Raw genomic sequence first — 15,334 nt, 5'->3', positions numbered from 1 at the left:
ATTGTAGGGTCACTTTGAAATTTTACCTGGAAGCTGAGCCATGAGGAGCTGTTTGCTTGGATTTTCACACTGTAGTTTTAATTGCCTTTGACACAAAGAAGAGTCTGTGGGTGATGGAGGAACCCCTAAGCCACGTATAGCCCATCCAAACCCTGCAGTTAACAAAACACAGTGTATAGTTTTTTGGTCCTTTGTTATGGGGATCCAGCTGGTGGGTGGGGGGTTTACAAGCAATGTTCCATGAGAAAAAAGTATGCAAATTAGCTCACGTCCACGAGAAAGAAAACTGTCTCTCTAGTGCCACCTATAGGTAGCTTCCCTATAAGTCCTATTTATTAAAAAGCCTGAAAATGTGACTAGGGATATGAGCCAAATGGGTGTGGCCTATAACCCTAGTCATGTTTGTGAGCTCCACCCAAAAACATCAGTCGCAGAAAAAGTCCATCCGTCATTGAAGCAAGTGGTGACTGCATTCCCGGTTGTACAGGTGTCGCGATCTCTACCGTCGCGCCATTGGCCATTTCGGACACTTTTCGATTTTACGCTTCCAGCTGGTATCATAAGGGGTTAAAATGTTCTGCGCTGACATCAGATAAGACCAATTACCGCGCTATCGTCTTTTTAACCCATTGATGATCAACGCATTTCAGTCCTTAAGTTCCAGGAACATTCGTTTTTTACATATCTGATGGTTTCACTGCGCAGACTTTTTTTTTGTCTTTTGAAACCAGAGATCAGTTTTAATTATTTTTACTTTTTCTCCCACTTTATTTTTTCCCCCTTCCTCCTGAAAAAAAAAAATAATAAAATTGTAAAAAAATAAAAATAAAAATTGGCCAGTGTCACCATTCTCCAGGACCCATCATTTTTTATAGTTTTCCATCGATGGAGCTGAGTGATTTCTCATTTTATTTTGCGTGGAGAGTTGCAGTTTTTGTTTTAACCTTTTATCACTTTTTATATTGCATTTTTTCGGGAAAACAGCAATTTTGATTTTTATTTTTAATTATGACTTTTTTTTATATGTAGACTTTTACTATTTTTATATTATTTTTTTTTTCATTATATCCTATATTTTTATATTGGGAAAAACGCTAGGTGACTCAAACTTTCATGTATTTTTTTTTATATTTTTTATTGTTTTACAAACTTTTTTTTAAAATATTATTTTTTATTATTTTTTTTTTTACTAACTAGCTGTCATTGTATTGTTTGTACCATATACCATGCATCAGTATTGCCTTTTTTGGGAGAAGAGCGGCAAATTGAAAGCAGCAATTTTGATTGTTATTCTTCATTATGCTATTTTTTTTATACTCGGATTTTACTTTTTTATATTATTTATTTATGTTTTAATTATATCATTTATTTTTATATTTGGAAAAATGGTAGGTGATTCCAACTTTATACAATTTTTAAAGTTTTACGAACTATTTTTTTTAGAATATTACTTTTATTATTTTTATTTTCTAAGTAGCTGTCATTTGATTGTTTTTTTACTTTTTTATTATTGTTTTTCTTATTATATCCCTTATTTTTATATCGGGAAAAACGTTAGGTGATTCCAACTTTCATGTATTCTTTTTTATGTATTTTTTAATGTTTTATGAACTTTATTTTTTTAGAATATTACTTTTATTATTTTTTTTACTGAGAAGCTGTCATTTGATTGTTTTTTTAATTTTTTTTTTTATTATTGTTTTTCTTATTATATCCTTTATTTTTATATCGGAAAAACGGTAGGTGATTCCAACTTTCATGTATTCTTTTTTATATATTTTTTAATGTTTTACGAACTTATTTTTAGAATATTATTTGTTTTGTTATTTTTTTTACTAAGTAGATGTCATTTGATTGTTTTTCACTATTGTTTTTCTTATTATATCTTTTATTTTTAAATCAGGAAAAACGATAGGTGATTACAATTTTCATGCGTTCTTTTTTAAAAATTCTTTATGTTTTACAAACTATTTTTTTTTAAATATTATTTTTATTATTTTTTTTACTAAGTAGCTGTCATTTGATTATTTTTTACTATTATTTTTCTTATTACATCTTTTAGTTTTATATCAGGAAAAAATGATAGGTGATTCCAACTTTCTTTTTTTAAAAATTCTTTAATGTTTTACAAACTATTTTTTTTAAATATTATTTTTATTATTTTTTTTACTAAGTAGCTGTCATTTGATTGTTTTTTACTTTTTTTATTATTGTTTTTCTTAATATATCCTTTAGTTTTATATCAGGAAAAATGGTAGGTGACTCCAACTTTCATGTATTCGTTTTTTTATAAACTTTTTCAAATATTTTTTATTTTTTTATATTTTTTAATGTTTTATGAACTTTTTAAAAATATTATTTTTATTATTTTTTTACTAACTAGCTGTCATTTGTTTATACCATGATGCATCAGTATTGCATTATATAGTGAATTTATTGTATTATAAGGATGGCCGAGGCCGTCGACACAAAACTATTGCTTTGGGAGAAGGGAGAAGGCGTTGGGTGATTGAATCTAACCTTTCCCCGGATCGTACCGCTTAAATGCCGCTGTCAGAAATTGACGACGGCATTTAAGCAGTAGGATCTGGTGCAGGGTTGACAGTGGTATTTAAGTGGTTAAACAGCAGCAATCGGAGCTGGCTCTGATCTCTGTTGTGCCGGCTTTATGATCCAATTATTATTGTACAGTAGTTGTTCTGTTTTATGCCTCTATTTTTGCTTTTTAACCATTTTTTTTAACATTGAGCCCATGTGTTTGCCGATTCAAGGGTTAATTACAGAAAGTCTCTTTTTGCTCCGCTGATTCCAAAGTGTTAATAGAAGAAAAAACAAAACTCATGAGACGGCCGAGCCGGTGCTATTATTGTAGCTCTTCGATACCAGGCACACGGTGAAAAGTTACCTTTGGCACGGAGACAGTTAAAAACTCGCCCGGCGTGTCTTATCGTTTTCGTGAATCTCTGCCAATCCTCCGGAATGAGGCAGCTACAAAACGTAAAATGTCCGTCGCTAATCATTCGCCATTTTGTCAATGGATTTCCATTCTGGTTTTTAGGGTTTTTTACATCCTGGATAGCAGCATCAGCGATCTCCGAGAAAGTAAAGAGGCTCGGATTCAGAATCCTTCTTGTTTTATTTCGACGGGCAATTAAGAAGTAAAAGAAGAAAGAAGAAGGAGGAAGAAAGAAGAAGGAAAAAAAGGAGGAAGAAGGAAGAAGAAGGAAGATGAAGAAAGATGAAGGAAGAAGAAGAAAGAAGAAAAAAGAAGGAGGAAGAAAGAAGATGAAGGGAAAAAAAGGAGGAAGAAGAAAGATGAAGGAAGAAGAAGGAGGAAGAAGAAAGATGAAGGAAGAAGAAGAAAGATGAAGGAAGAGGAAAGAGGAAGAAGGAGGAAGAAGGAAGATGAAGGAAGAAGAAGGCGGAAGAAGGAAGATGAATGAAGAAGAAGAAAGATGAAGGAAGAAGAAGGAGGAAGAAGGAAGAAGAAGGAAGAAGAAGGAGGAAGAAGGAAGATGAAGGAAGAAAAGGAGGAAGAAGGAAGATGAAGGAAGAAAAGGAGGAAGAAGGAAGATGAAGGAAGAAAAGGAGGAAGAAGGAAGATGAAGGAAGAAGAAGGAGGAAGAAGGAAGATGAAGGAAGAAGGAAGATGAAGGAAGATGAAGGAAGAAGGAGAAAGAAGGAAGATGAAGGAAGAAAAGGAGGAAGAAGGAAGATGAAGGAAGAAAAGGAGGAAGAAGGAAGATGAAGGAAGAAAAGGAGGAAGAAGGAAGATGAAGGAAGAAGAAGGAGGAAGAAGGAAGATGAAGGAAGAAGGAAGATGAAGGAAGAAGGAGAAAGAAGGAAGATGAAGGAAGAAAAGGAGGAAGAAGGAAGATGAAGGAAGAAAAGGAGGAAGAAGGAAGATGAAGGAAGAAAAGGAGGAAGAAGGAAGATGAAGGAAGAAGAAGGAGGAAGAAGGAAGATGAAGGAAGAAAAGGAGGAAGAAGGAAGATGAAGGAAGAAAAGGAGGAAGAAGGAAGATGAAGGAAGAAGAAGGAGGAAGAAGGAAGATGAAGGAAGAAGGAAGATGAAGGAAGATGAAGGAAGAAGGAGAAAGAAGGAAGATGAAGGAAGAAAAGGAGGAAGAAGGAAGATGAAGGAAGAAGAAGGAGGAAGAAGGAAGATGAAGGAAGAAGAAGGAGGAAGAAGGAAGATGAAGGAAGAAAAGGAGGAAGAAGGAAGATGAAGGAAAAAGAAGGAGGAAGAAGGAAGATGAAGGAAGAAGAAGAAGAAAAATAAAGAAGAAGGAGGCAGACGGAGGAAGAAGGAGGAAGAAGGAAAAAGAAAGAGGAAGAAGGAGGAAGAAGAAGTAGGAATAAGAAGGAAGAAGAAGAAGGAAGAAGAAAGAGGAAGAAGAAGAAAAGCTCACAGACGTTTGGATGGAAACCTGTCTGCTTTTTACAGGATGACTTTGGGGCGCTGCCATTAACTGTTCTCTTGCTATAACCCGGGGAGCGGTGCTGAGAGCGTCGACTGCTCAATGTGACCCCCGTGGAGCAAACAAAAAACTGTGCGCCCCTCACTGCCGGGGACCCACACCCTTCACACAAGGGGTTAACAGAGCAAAACAGCAGCGGCAAGGTACACGAATATCATCACATTATACAATGACAGGGCATTACTAGGCTGCGTTATGAGAAACACCAGAAGAGGCGCAATATAATAGTCTGGGTGTAGTTTTTTGGCCTTTGCTGTTGCATAACGTACATCACTTCCATCCATCCATCCATCCATCCATCCATCCATTTACGGTATCTGTCCTTCCATCCATCAATCAATCATCCATCCATCTATCCATCCATTCATCAATCCATCATCCATCCACCTATCCATTCATTCATTTTTCTGTCCGTCCATCCATCAATCAATCCATCATCCATCCAACTATCCAACCACCCATCTATCCATCAATCATTCATCCTTCGTCCATCCATTCATCATCCATCTATCATCTATCCCTCTAACTATCATTGTTTTACAACCTTCATATCTAATTTGAGCTATATGTTATTTTTACTATATTATTATTATTATTATTATTATTTTGTGCTTCTTATTAATCATATTATTTTAGCTACTCAAATGGCTGAATATAAAACGTGATGGATAATTTTATAGATAGACAGAAAGATAAAAAAGCGTAGCCGAAACGTTGCCACGTCTTGACATGGCCCTGACCAGTTGTTCTTTTTTGTATGGCATTTGCTGATGAGTGCCCACTATATTTTTGCCTTTTTATGCCCCATAGGGTGGGCGGTCGGTGTCTGTATCTGCACTTTTGTTTGTGCTGTTTGTTTTTCTTTTCTCTTGATAGATATTCTAAAAAAAAAAAGTTCCCAGCACTGGAATGCTGCCGACAGTTTTAGAAATTTCTATTTATTAAGGTTGTTGGGTTGTGGGCTGTTACCACGGGAGGCTGGTTCTGCTTAATTTTTTATTATTTTTGACAGAAAGATATGGATCGATTTATGGATGGATGATCAGTGGATGGAAGGATGATAGATGGACGCATAGATGGATGGATGGATGGATGATCAATGGATGGATAGATAGATGGATGAATAGATGGATGGATGGATGATCAATGGGTGGATTGATGGATAGATGGATGTATGGATGTATAGATGGACGCATGGATGGATGGATGGATGATCAATGGATGGATAGATAGATGGATGAATAGATGGATGGATGGATGATCAATGGGTGGATTGATGGATAGATGGATGTATGGATGTATAGATGGACGCATGGATGGATGGATGGATGGATGGATGGATGATCAATGGATGGATAGATAGATGGATGAATAGATGGATGGATGGATGATCAATGGATGGATAGATAGATGGATGAATAGATGGATGGATGGATGGATGATCAATGGATGGATACATAGATGGATGAATAGATGGATGGATGGATGGATGATCAATGGATGGATACATAGATGGATGAATAGATGGATGGATGGATGGATGATCAATGGGTGGATGGATGGATAGATGGATGGATGTATAGATGGATGGATGGATGGATGGATGGATGGATGATCAATGGATGGATGGATGATCAATGGGTGGATGGATGGATAGATGGATGGATGGATAGATGGACGCATTGATGGATGGATGGATGGATGGATAGATGGATGGATAGATGGATAGATAGATAGACGGATGGTGGAGGGATAAATGGATGGAGGATGGATGATCAATGGATGGATAGATGGATAGATGGATGGTGGAGGGATATACGGATGATCAATGGATGGATGGATGGTGGAGGGATATATGGATAATCAATGGATGGATGGATGGTGGAGGGATATACGGATGATCAATGGATGGATAGATGGATGGTGGAGGAATAGATGGATGATAGATGATCAGTGGATGGATGGATGGATGGTGGAGGGATAGATGGATGATCAATAGATGGATATATAGATGGATGATGGATGGATTGATGGAAGACAGATACATGGATGGATGATGAAAGGATAGTTGGATGGATGGATGGATGGATGGGTGAAGGATGGATGGATAGATGGATAAATGGATGGATACATGGATGAATGATGGATGGATGGATGGATGGATAGATGGGTGATGGATGGATAATGGATGTATAGATGGATGGATGGATGATTTATTGATGGATGATGGATACTTTCACAGTTTTCTAGCCTTTTGCTGCCCATATCACACATGAGCCTCCTGCTTGGTCACAGCCATACTGAGCCCGGAGGGCAGCAGCTGACATCTGCCTCGTGTATGTTCAGGAATGGCCAAAAATAACCAGTTAACTCTTGTTTGTCTGGATCAGGTTGTGGAGGTGCTTGCGCCTGCAGTGCTGGTACAGCACATATATAGCACACAGTGACCCTGCGTGGGGCCCGTCAGCGCTGTGTACTGGGTGTGCTGCATTGCATGAATTGTTTGGATTTTTTTCACATTTTGTACACTTTTCGATCGTTTAGCTCGTTGTGGCTTTTGTGCCATACGGGGGTTTTGTGTATTTTTTTCTTGTGGGTTGAGCAAATTTATACACGGAGATACAGAATCTGTCTTGATCTTGGATAATGCTCTTCATCTGTCATTCTTAGTGTAAATCCATTAACCCTTAAATGGATTTTGGTAGTTTAGAAAATTAATGTTGAAATAGGTCATTACGCGCTGCATTGAGGGGTAAGGTCCTTATATAGGACCCAATAGCGCAGGATACAGTATACCCAGAGGACGCACTACATCCATGCATCAAATGAATAAACCATTGATTTCAGTAGTTTTTGTGTAATGCTTCATTTGTCCTGCAGAAGTGCTGTGGGGAAATTCAACACGTCATTCCAGGCTTCCCCATAGACAGCTGGGGATCTAGGCAGCAGGACACTGTGATCAACTGTCCCTTGAAGACACTTCTGAGACTTAAGCAGTCTAAACAAAATGCATTTGATAATGAAAAGTTGACAGCCATTTATTAAAGGGGTATTCCGGTCAGACGCCCATTGAATAAGCAAATTACTTGGCTGGGGTAGGTCCTACGACTAACCAATCACCAGAATGGAGGACTTGTGAACTGCTTTCTATAGTACCTTTATAATCCTTTAGTACCCCATGATTCTTTTGTACCCTTATGATCCTTTAGTATCCCATGATCTTCAAGTACCTATAATCACTTAGTACCTTATGATCCTTTACTACCCCCATGATCCTTTAGTACCCAATGATTGTTTATTACCCCATAATCCATTAGCACCCCATGATCCTTTAGTACCCCATGCTCCTTTAGTACCTCATGATCCTTTAAGCCCCATGATTCTATAGTACCCAATGATTCTTTAGCGCCCTTTAGTACACCCATGATACATTAGTACCCCATCCTTTTTTAGCACCCCATGATCCATTAGCCCCCCATGATCCTTTAGTACACTTATAATCCTTTACTACCCCATGATTCTTTAGTACCCTTATGATCCTTTATTATACCTTGATCCTTTATTACCCATAATCCCTTAGTACCACAGATTCTTTACTACCTTTATGATCTTTTACTACCCCAGTACCCCATAATCCTTTAGCACCCCATGATCTTTTAGTGCCCCATGCTCCTTTAGTACCCCATGATTCTTTAGCACCCTTATGATCCTTTAGTACACCCATAATCCATTAGTACCCCATGCTTTTTTAGCACCCCATGATTCTTTAGTACCCCATGATCCTTTAGTACCCATGAACCTTTAGTACCTTTATGATCCTTTAGTACCCATAATCCTTTAGTACCCTATGATTATTTAGTACCCCATGATTCTTTAGCACCCTAATGATCCATTAGTACCCCATGATCCTATAGTACCCCCATGAAAATGAAATTCTACCTGTAATGCACCGCTCCCAGCATAGCAAGGAACTGAGGCCGGCCCCATTGCGATGTTGCCATGCTGTAATTCCTTTCACAGCGGGTGAAGACCACATCTCTAAGCATGATACCACCACTCATTAAAATGAAGCCAATCCAGAACGGACTCCTCTCTCTAGAGAGTACGCCCTTGATTAACCTTCGAGCGTTTTCCATTAAGAGATGCCATGGGATCGCTGTTGTCTAATTTCCCAATAGGGCAGTATACAGGACCCCATATACGTGTATACGTCCCTGAACGATGTGGCACAAAGTATTCGGAGTGTCCTGTCGTGAGTATTTGGGGGATCCTGAAACAAAGACACCCCCTGGAGCCTGGTTTGAGGCTCTCGCTCTCCGTACAGCTGCTGGAAGGTGCGTGCAAGATTTATGGAATTCTATAAATACATTCTGAAAAAAAAAAAAAAAAAGATTTAGTGTTCTTTGAGGCTGAGCTCGCTGGAGGCACTTGTCAGTGAGAATGAGACACAAGAGCCGTTAGACTCGAAATTAACTCGCCGGAGAAAAAAAAAAAAAAATCGCACAGCTTGCTAGGTATACGGCAAAGTTTGCCCCGACGATTGCCGCGTTTCCCCCCACTCTCTCTCTGCGCGTTTCCCCCTACTCTCTCTCCGTGCGTTTCCCCCCACTCTCTCTCCGTGCGTTTCCCGCCACTTTCTCTCCGTGCGTTTCCCCCCACTCTTTCTCCTTGCGTTTCCCCCCACTCTCTCTTCGTGCGTTTCCCCCCACTCTCTCTCTGCGCGTTTCCCCCCACTCTCTCTCCGTGCGTTTCCCCCCACTCTTTCTCCGTGCGTTTCCCCCCACTCTCTCTTCGTGCGTTTCCCCCCACTCTTTCTCCGTGCGTTTCCCCCCACTCTCTCTTCGTGCGTTTCCCCCTACTCTCTCTCCGTGCGTTTCCCCCCACTCTCTCTCCGTGCGTTTCCCGCCACTTTCTCTCCGTGCGTTTCCCCCCACTCTTTCTCCGTGTGTTTCCCCCCACTCTCTCTTTCGTGCGTTTCCCCCCACTCTCTCTCTGCGTGTTTCCCCCCACTCTCTCTCCGTGCGTTTCCCCCCACTCTCTCTCTGCGCGTTTCCCCCCACTCTCTCTCCGTGCATTTCCCCCCACTCTCTCTCTTGCTGCGCGTTTCCCTCCACTCTCTCTCCGCGCGTTTCCCCCCACTCTCTCTCCGCGCCTTTCCCCCAACTCTCTCTCTGCGCGTTTCCCCCCACTCTCTCTCCATGCGTTTCCCCCCACTCTCTCTCCGTGTGTTTCCCCCCACTTTTCCCCCCACTCTCTCTCCGTGCGTTTCCCCCCACTCTCTCTCCATGCGTTTCCCCCACTCTCTCTCCGTGTGTTTCCCCCCACTCTCTCTCAGTGCGTTTCCCCCCACTCTCTCTCAGCGCATTTCCCCCCACTCTCTCTCCGCGCGTTTCCTCCACTCTCTCTCCACGTGTTTCCCCCCACTCTCTCTCCGTGCGTTTCCCCCCACTCTCTCTCCGTGTGTTTCCCCCCACTTTTCCCCCCACTCTCTCTCCGTGCGTTTCCCCCCACTGTCTCTCCGTGCGTTTCCCCCACTCTCTCTCCGTGTGTTTCCCCCCACTCTCTCTCAGTGCGTTTCCCCCCACTCTCTCTCAGTGCATTTCCCCCCACTCTCTCTCCGCGCGTTTCCTCCACTCTCTCTCCACGTGTTTCCCCCCACTCTCTCTCCGTGCGTTTCCCCCCACTCTCTCTCCGTGTGTTTCCCCCCACTCTCTCTCAGTGCGTTTCCCCCCACTCTCTCTCAGCGCATTTCCCCCCACTCTCTCTCCGCGCGTTTCCCCCACTCTCTCTCCACGTGTTTCCCCCCACTCTCTCTCCATGCGTTTCCCCCCACTCTCTCTCCGCGCGTTTCCCCCACTCTCTCTCCATGCGTTTCCCCCCACTCTCTCTCCGCGCGTTTCCCCCCCAATCTCTCCGCTCGCTTCCTATGTCTCCGTGATAGTCGCGATCTTGACGCCTTCTCTTTAACGACACTTGGGAGGATTTCTTTCAGGCTCCTCGTCTTATGTAAGGAGCCGGCTTCATATCGGACTGGGGATGACGCCACGACGAGGTCCGGGAGGGGGGGGGACAAAAAGGGCTGAACGTAAAGATGATAGATTAGCCAAATTAGCTGCGACCAACAGCCTCAGATAACGGCGGCGTCTTGTGCCTTTTCAGCCGAAGCGCTTCCCATTAAATGACTGGGGACGTGACAATCCACTCTATCCCTTTTCTCGGCTCGGAGGATGTTGGGTAACTGGAAATCTGCATGGCAACAAATCTGATTCGAGGAGCACGACAAGTCATTCCTGGCCATTTAAAGGGGGATCTTCCTTTTTTTTTTTTTGGATTTCTTCCTTTCGAGGATATAAAAGTTTGAAAGTTGATTTGTATCGTAGCGGTAGAGTTTATTAGCACTGAATGCGGTATTCATGTAGCAAGATCCTTGCGTCAGTGAGCTCACAAGCAAATTTTGCTTTACCCATAGATACAGAACTGTATTTCTTCCTCCGGGTGGATGAAATCTGGAATATCTGGGACCCCCTGAAAGAAGGAAGCTGCATCCAAAACCTCGGAGAACTGCGTCAGGTCGGTATATCAGCACCATTGTGCATTTTACATACTCCTTAAAATGCAAAAAAATGTTAGATTTTTTTCTAAAATCGGATCTGTCATAACACATGATTATATAGAAAATAGACCTGGTGAAGCTGGTGTACTTACTTTTAAAAATCCATGTCAGATTCACTTTGTAATATTCACGTCTTCCTTGACTACGGTAGTAGTAAAATGAGCCAATGCTCATCTCAAAATCAAGACTGCACAACCATTCTGAGATGGATTTTCAAAATAAGTACACCAGCCTCATCAGGCCTAATAATATATACTTTTCCAGATACATCCGCGGGTTTACGCAAGTACAGACACTCCCCATGTTATCCTATGGAATTTGGGGAGGGCTGTTTCAATGCTGCGGTATTTGCGGATGCGGAAAATGCTGCGGATTTGCCGCAGCCGCACGTAACTGCATGTCCATTATTCATGCGGAATTATCTGCGGAATTCCCGCCCCTCCTCTACGGAGATACAGGGCGGGAATTCCGCAGGAATTCCACACGAAATCCGCACTGTTTCCGCAGGTTTACCGCAACAACTCCGCAGATATACTACAGCAATGGATAGCTGCGGATTCCGGGTAGCTGCTGCGTGAACCTGCGGAAATACCTGTCCGCAGGTTCGATCTCCCACGGGCACATGGCCTTAAAGGGGTATTTTGGTCTACAGTTTTCCACTTGTTAGGTGATAACTGTTAGATTGGTGTAGGTCCAACAATAGAGTTAGTGGGGGCTGTCAGTACTATAGACTCTGAATGGAAGGAAATGGCGCATGCGCAACCTGCGCACTATTGAACTCCTACTGGCGGCAAGAATAGAACGGGGCAACGGAAACCCCCAATTATCCCCCGTTATTCATGACTCACTTTGATCTAACAGTTGTCACCAAGAAAGGAGAGGGCCAGAATATCCCTTATAGGCTGGCAGTCCTATAGACTGAATGGAACGAAACAGCGCATGCGCAACCTTCACACTATCGAACTCCTACTGGTGGTCAGAAGAGAGCGGGGCAACGGAAACCCCCAATTCTCCCCCATTATTCATGACTCACACTAATCTAACAGTTATCACCAAGAAAAGGGAGGACCAGAATACCCTTTATAGGCCATCAGTTCTATAGACTCTGAATGGAAGGAAACGGCGCATGCGCAATCTGACCACTATTGAACTCCTACTGGCAGCCAAAAGATAATGGGGTAACGGAAACCCCCAATTCTCACCCATTGGTTGGGACTCACACTGATCTAACAGTTATTACCAAGAAAAGAGGGGGTCAGAATACCCCTTTTAGGCCGGCAGTCCTATAGACTGAATTGAACGAAACGGCGCATGCGCAACCTGCACACTATCGAACTCCTACTGGTGGTCAGAAGAGAGCGGGGCAATGGAAACCCCCAATTCTCCCCCATTATTCATGACTTATACTGATCTAACAGTTGTCACCAAGAAAAGGGAGGACCGGAATACCCCTTATAGGCCACCAGTCCTATAGACTCAGAGTGGAAGGAAACTGCGCATGCGCAACCTGCGCACTATTGAACTCCTATTGGTGGTCAGAAGAGATCAGGGCAATGGAAACCCCAAATTCTCTCCCATTAGTCGGAACTCATACTGATCTAACAGTTATCACCAAGAAAAGAGAGGGTCATAATACCCCTTATAGGCTGGCGGTCCTATAGACTGAATAGAACCAAACGGCGCATGCGCAACCTGCGCAGTATTGCACTCCTACTGGCGGCCAAAAGAGATCGGCGCAACACAAACCCCAAATTCTCCACCATTATTCAGGACTGACATCGATCTAACAGTTATCACTAAGATAGGGCAGAACCGGAATACTCCTTATAGGCCATCAGTTCTATACACTCTGAATGGAAGGAAATGGCACATGCGCAACCTGAGCACTACTGAACTCCTAGTGGCGGCCATAAGAGAATGGGGCAACGGAAACCCTCAATTCTCCCCCATTATTCATGACTCACACTGATCTAACAGTTATCACCAAGAGAGGGGAGGACCGGAATACCCCTTTAAATGACCCCTTTAAATGACCCCTTTAAATGTGTTCCGAGTCTTTTTTTTCCGTGGATTTTTATAACTTTTTGCTATAACTGAGTAGTTTTTATAGTGATACTGTGATAAGGTTTCCACAGACTGGATATTTGCTCGGACACTTGGGAACCCTTGATTGATTCGGCAACTTAATCTATTCCCATTGAAGTGGAGCCCATGAAATATGTGAAGCTGTTTGCTCTGCACTCGTGCCTTTATTATCTCTCCTATCGGTGCAAATCCCAATACTTCTCCACCCGTGTAGATCCCCCGCTCCCTTTGATCACTCGCGGGCATAAAATCTATTTACCATCTTGACGGCTTACGGAGCAGACACAAGAGCGTGTCTGAAGAGCGTGATCTCTGCTCAGATGTCTGACTAAAGAGTCCTCACGTTTCCCCTTTATGTAATAAATACCAAAAAAAAAAGTCTAATTATTTCTAGAAACAGCGCCACTCTTGCCCACAGGCAATGCCTGGTATTGCAGCTCAGCCTTATTGTACTCCGGTTGCAATAACAATATTACATTTGTGTCTGTTTAGTACATAATTTAATCCCACGTCATATAGGAATTCTAGAATAATTGTTTTTATCACTCTACACTGTTCCATTCCTCTGTTATTCCTCTTGGAAATGTAATGAATCAATTAACAATTGAAGGTTACTCTTTGGGGGCGTGTCTTCGCACAGTCTGGTCTGACACTGTCCAATCAGTGCTGAGCTCTCTAGCACTGTGCAGGGACACGCCCTTCAGAGAAGGGGAACAGTAACACCTAGTTAATCGATTCATAAACTGCCAGGAGGAATAAAAGAGGAACGGAACAACGCAGAGTTATGGGAAAAGATGATTCTGAATTGTTATTTTATGGGGAATATGAATATTTAATAAAAAAGACAAGTCAGGAAAAGTGGCTTATCCCTTTAAGGCCAATTTTGGAAAGCTACGTAGGGTGAATTTAAAAATTATAATTAGAAACCATCTACAATACAAGGACAAGGGTTCATGTGGTTTTTAATGGGGAGAGAGGAGTAAGTCACTACCAGAATGCTCAAACTGCTTATCTTGCTCTTTCTTGACGTCCTCCGTCGGCGAAGAGTTGAAAGGTGCTGATTCTCATTAGATGTGGGCCTGTCCCTCTGTCTTGAAAGGGGTATTCCCATCTCCAAGATCCTATCCCAATATATAGTAGGTGTAATCATAATAATATTAGCAAATACCTCCAATTAGAAATGTATTATAGTTCTCCTGATGTAGCCGTGTCTCTTACTTCATGTGCAGGGCATTGCAGGACCTTAGCAAATACCTCCCTTTAAGCCATGTCTCTTATCTTATGTGCAGATCATTACAGGACCTTTCACAAATACCTCCATTTAGAAATGTAATATAGTTCTCCTGATGTAGCCATGTCTCTTACTTCATGTGCAGGGCATTGCAGGACCTTAGCAAATACCTCTACTTAGAAATGTAACATAGTTCTCCTGATATAGCCATATCTCTTTCTTCATGTGCAGGGCATTGCAGGACCTTAGCAAATACCTCCAATTAGAAATGTAGTATAGTACTCCTGTTGTAGCCATGACTCTTACTTCATGTACAAGGCATTGCAGGACCTTAGCAAATACCTCCACTTAGAAATGTAATACAGTTCTCCTGATGTAGCCATGTCTCTTACCTCATGTGCAGGGCATTGCAGCTTAGGTATCCATAGTTACGACCACAAATAACTAACTGTCACTATATGAGTAGTGATAACCATGGATACCTAAATTGCAATGCCCTGCAGATGAGGTAAGTGACATGGCTATATCAAGAGAACTATACTATATTTCTAAGTAGAGGTATTTTCTAAGGTCCTGCATGCCCCGCATTTGAGGTAAGAGACATGGCTACATCAGGAAAACTATACTACATTTCTAACTGGAGGTATTTGCTAAGGTCCTGCAATACCCTGCATATGAGGTAAGAGACATGGCTACATATGGAGAACTATACTACATTTCTAATTGGAGATATTTGCTAAGGTCTTGCGATGCCCTGCATATGAGGTAAGAGACATGGCTCCATCAGGAGAACTATACTATATTTCTAACTAGAGGTATTTGCTAAGTTCCTGCAATGCCCTGCACACGAGGTAAGAGACATGGCTACATCAAGAGAACTATACTACATTTCTAACTAGAGGTATTTGCTAAGGTTCTGCAATGC

The 15,334-nt window shown here is 42.1% G+C and overlaps 1 long non-coding RNA gene across 1 annotated transcript in view; it reads left to right on the top strand.

Annotated features, from left to right (window-relative positions):
* LOC142301125 (uncharacterized) overlaps positions 1 to 15,334 on the top strand; it is a 139,776-nt gene that overhangs the window by 100,519 nt on the left and 23,923 nt on the right. The window contains exon 4 of the long non-coding RNA XR_012752694.1: positions 10,950 to 11,050. This is a non-coding gene — a long non-coding RNA (uncharacterized LOC142301125). The remainder of the gene's footprint in view (positions 1 to 10,949; positions 11,051 to 15,334) is intronic.

Source organism: Anomaloglossus baeobatrachus, chromosome 4 (genome assembly GCF_048569485.1).
Source record: "Anomaloglossus baeobatrachus isolate aAnoBae1 chromosome 4, aAnoBae1.hap1, whole genome shotgun sequence".
Taxonomy (NCBI): domain Eukaryota; kingdom Metazoa; phylum Chordata; class Amphibia; order Anura; family Aromobatidae; genus Anomaloglossus; species Anomaloglossus baeobatrachus.
Note: the sequence above shows the minus strand (reverse complement) of the source record. Positions and strands in the feature narration are given on the sequence as shown.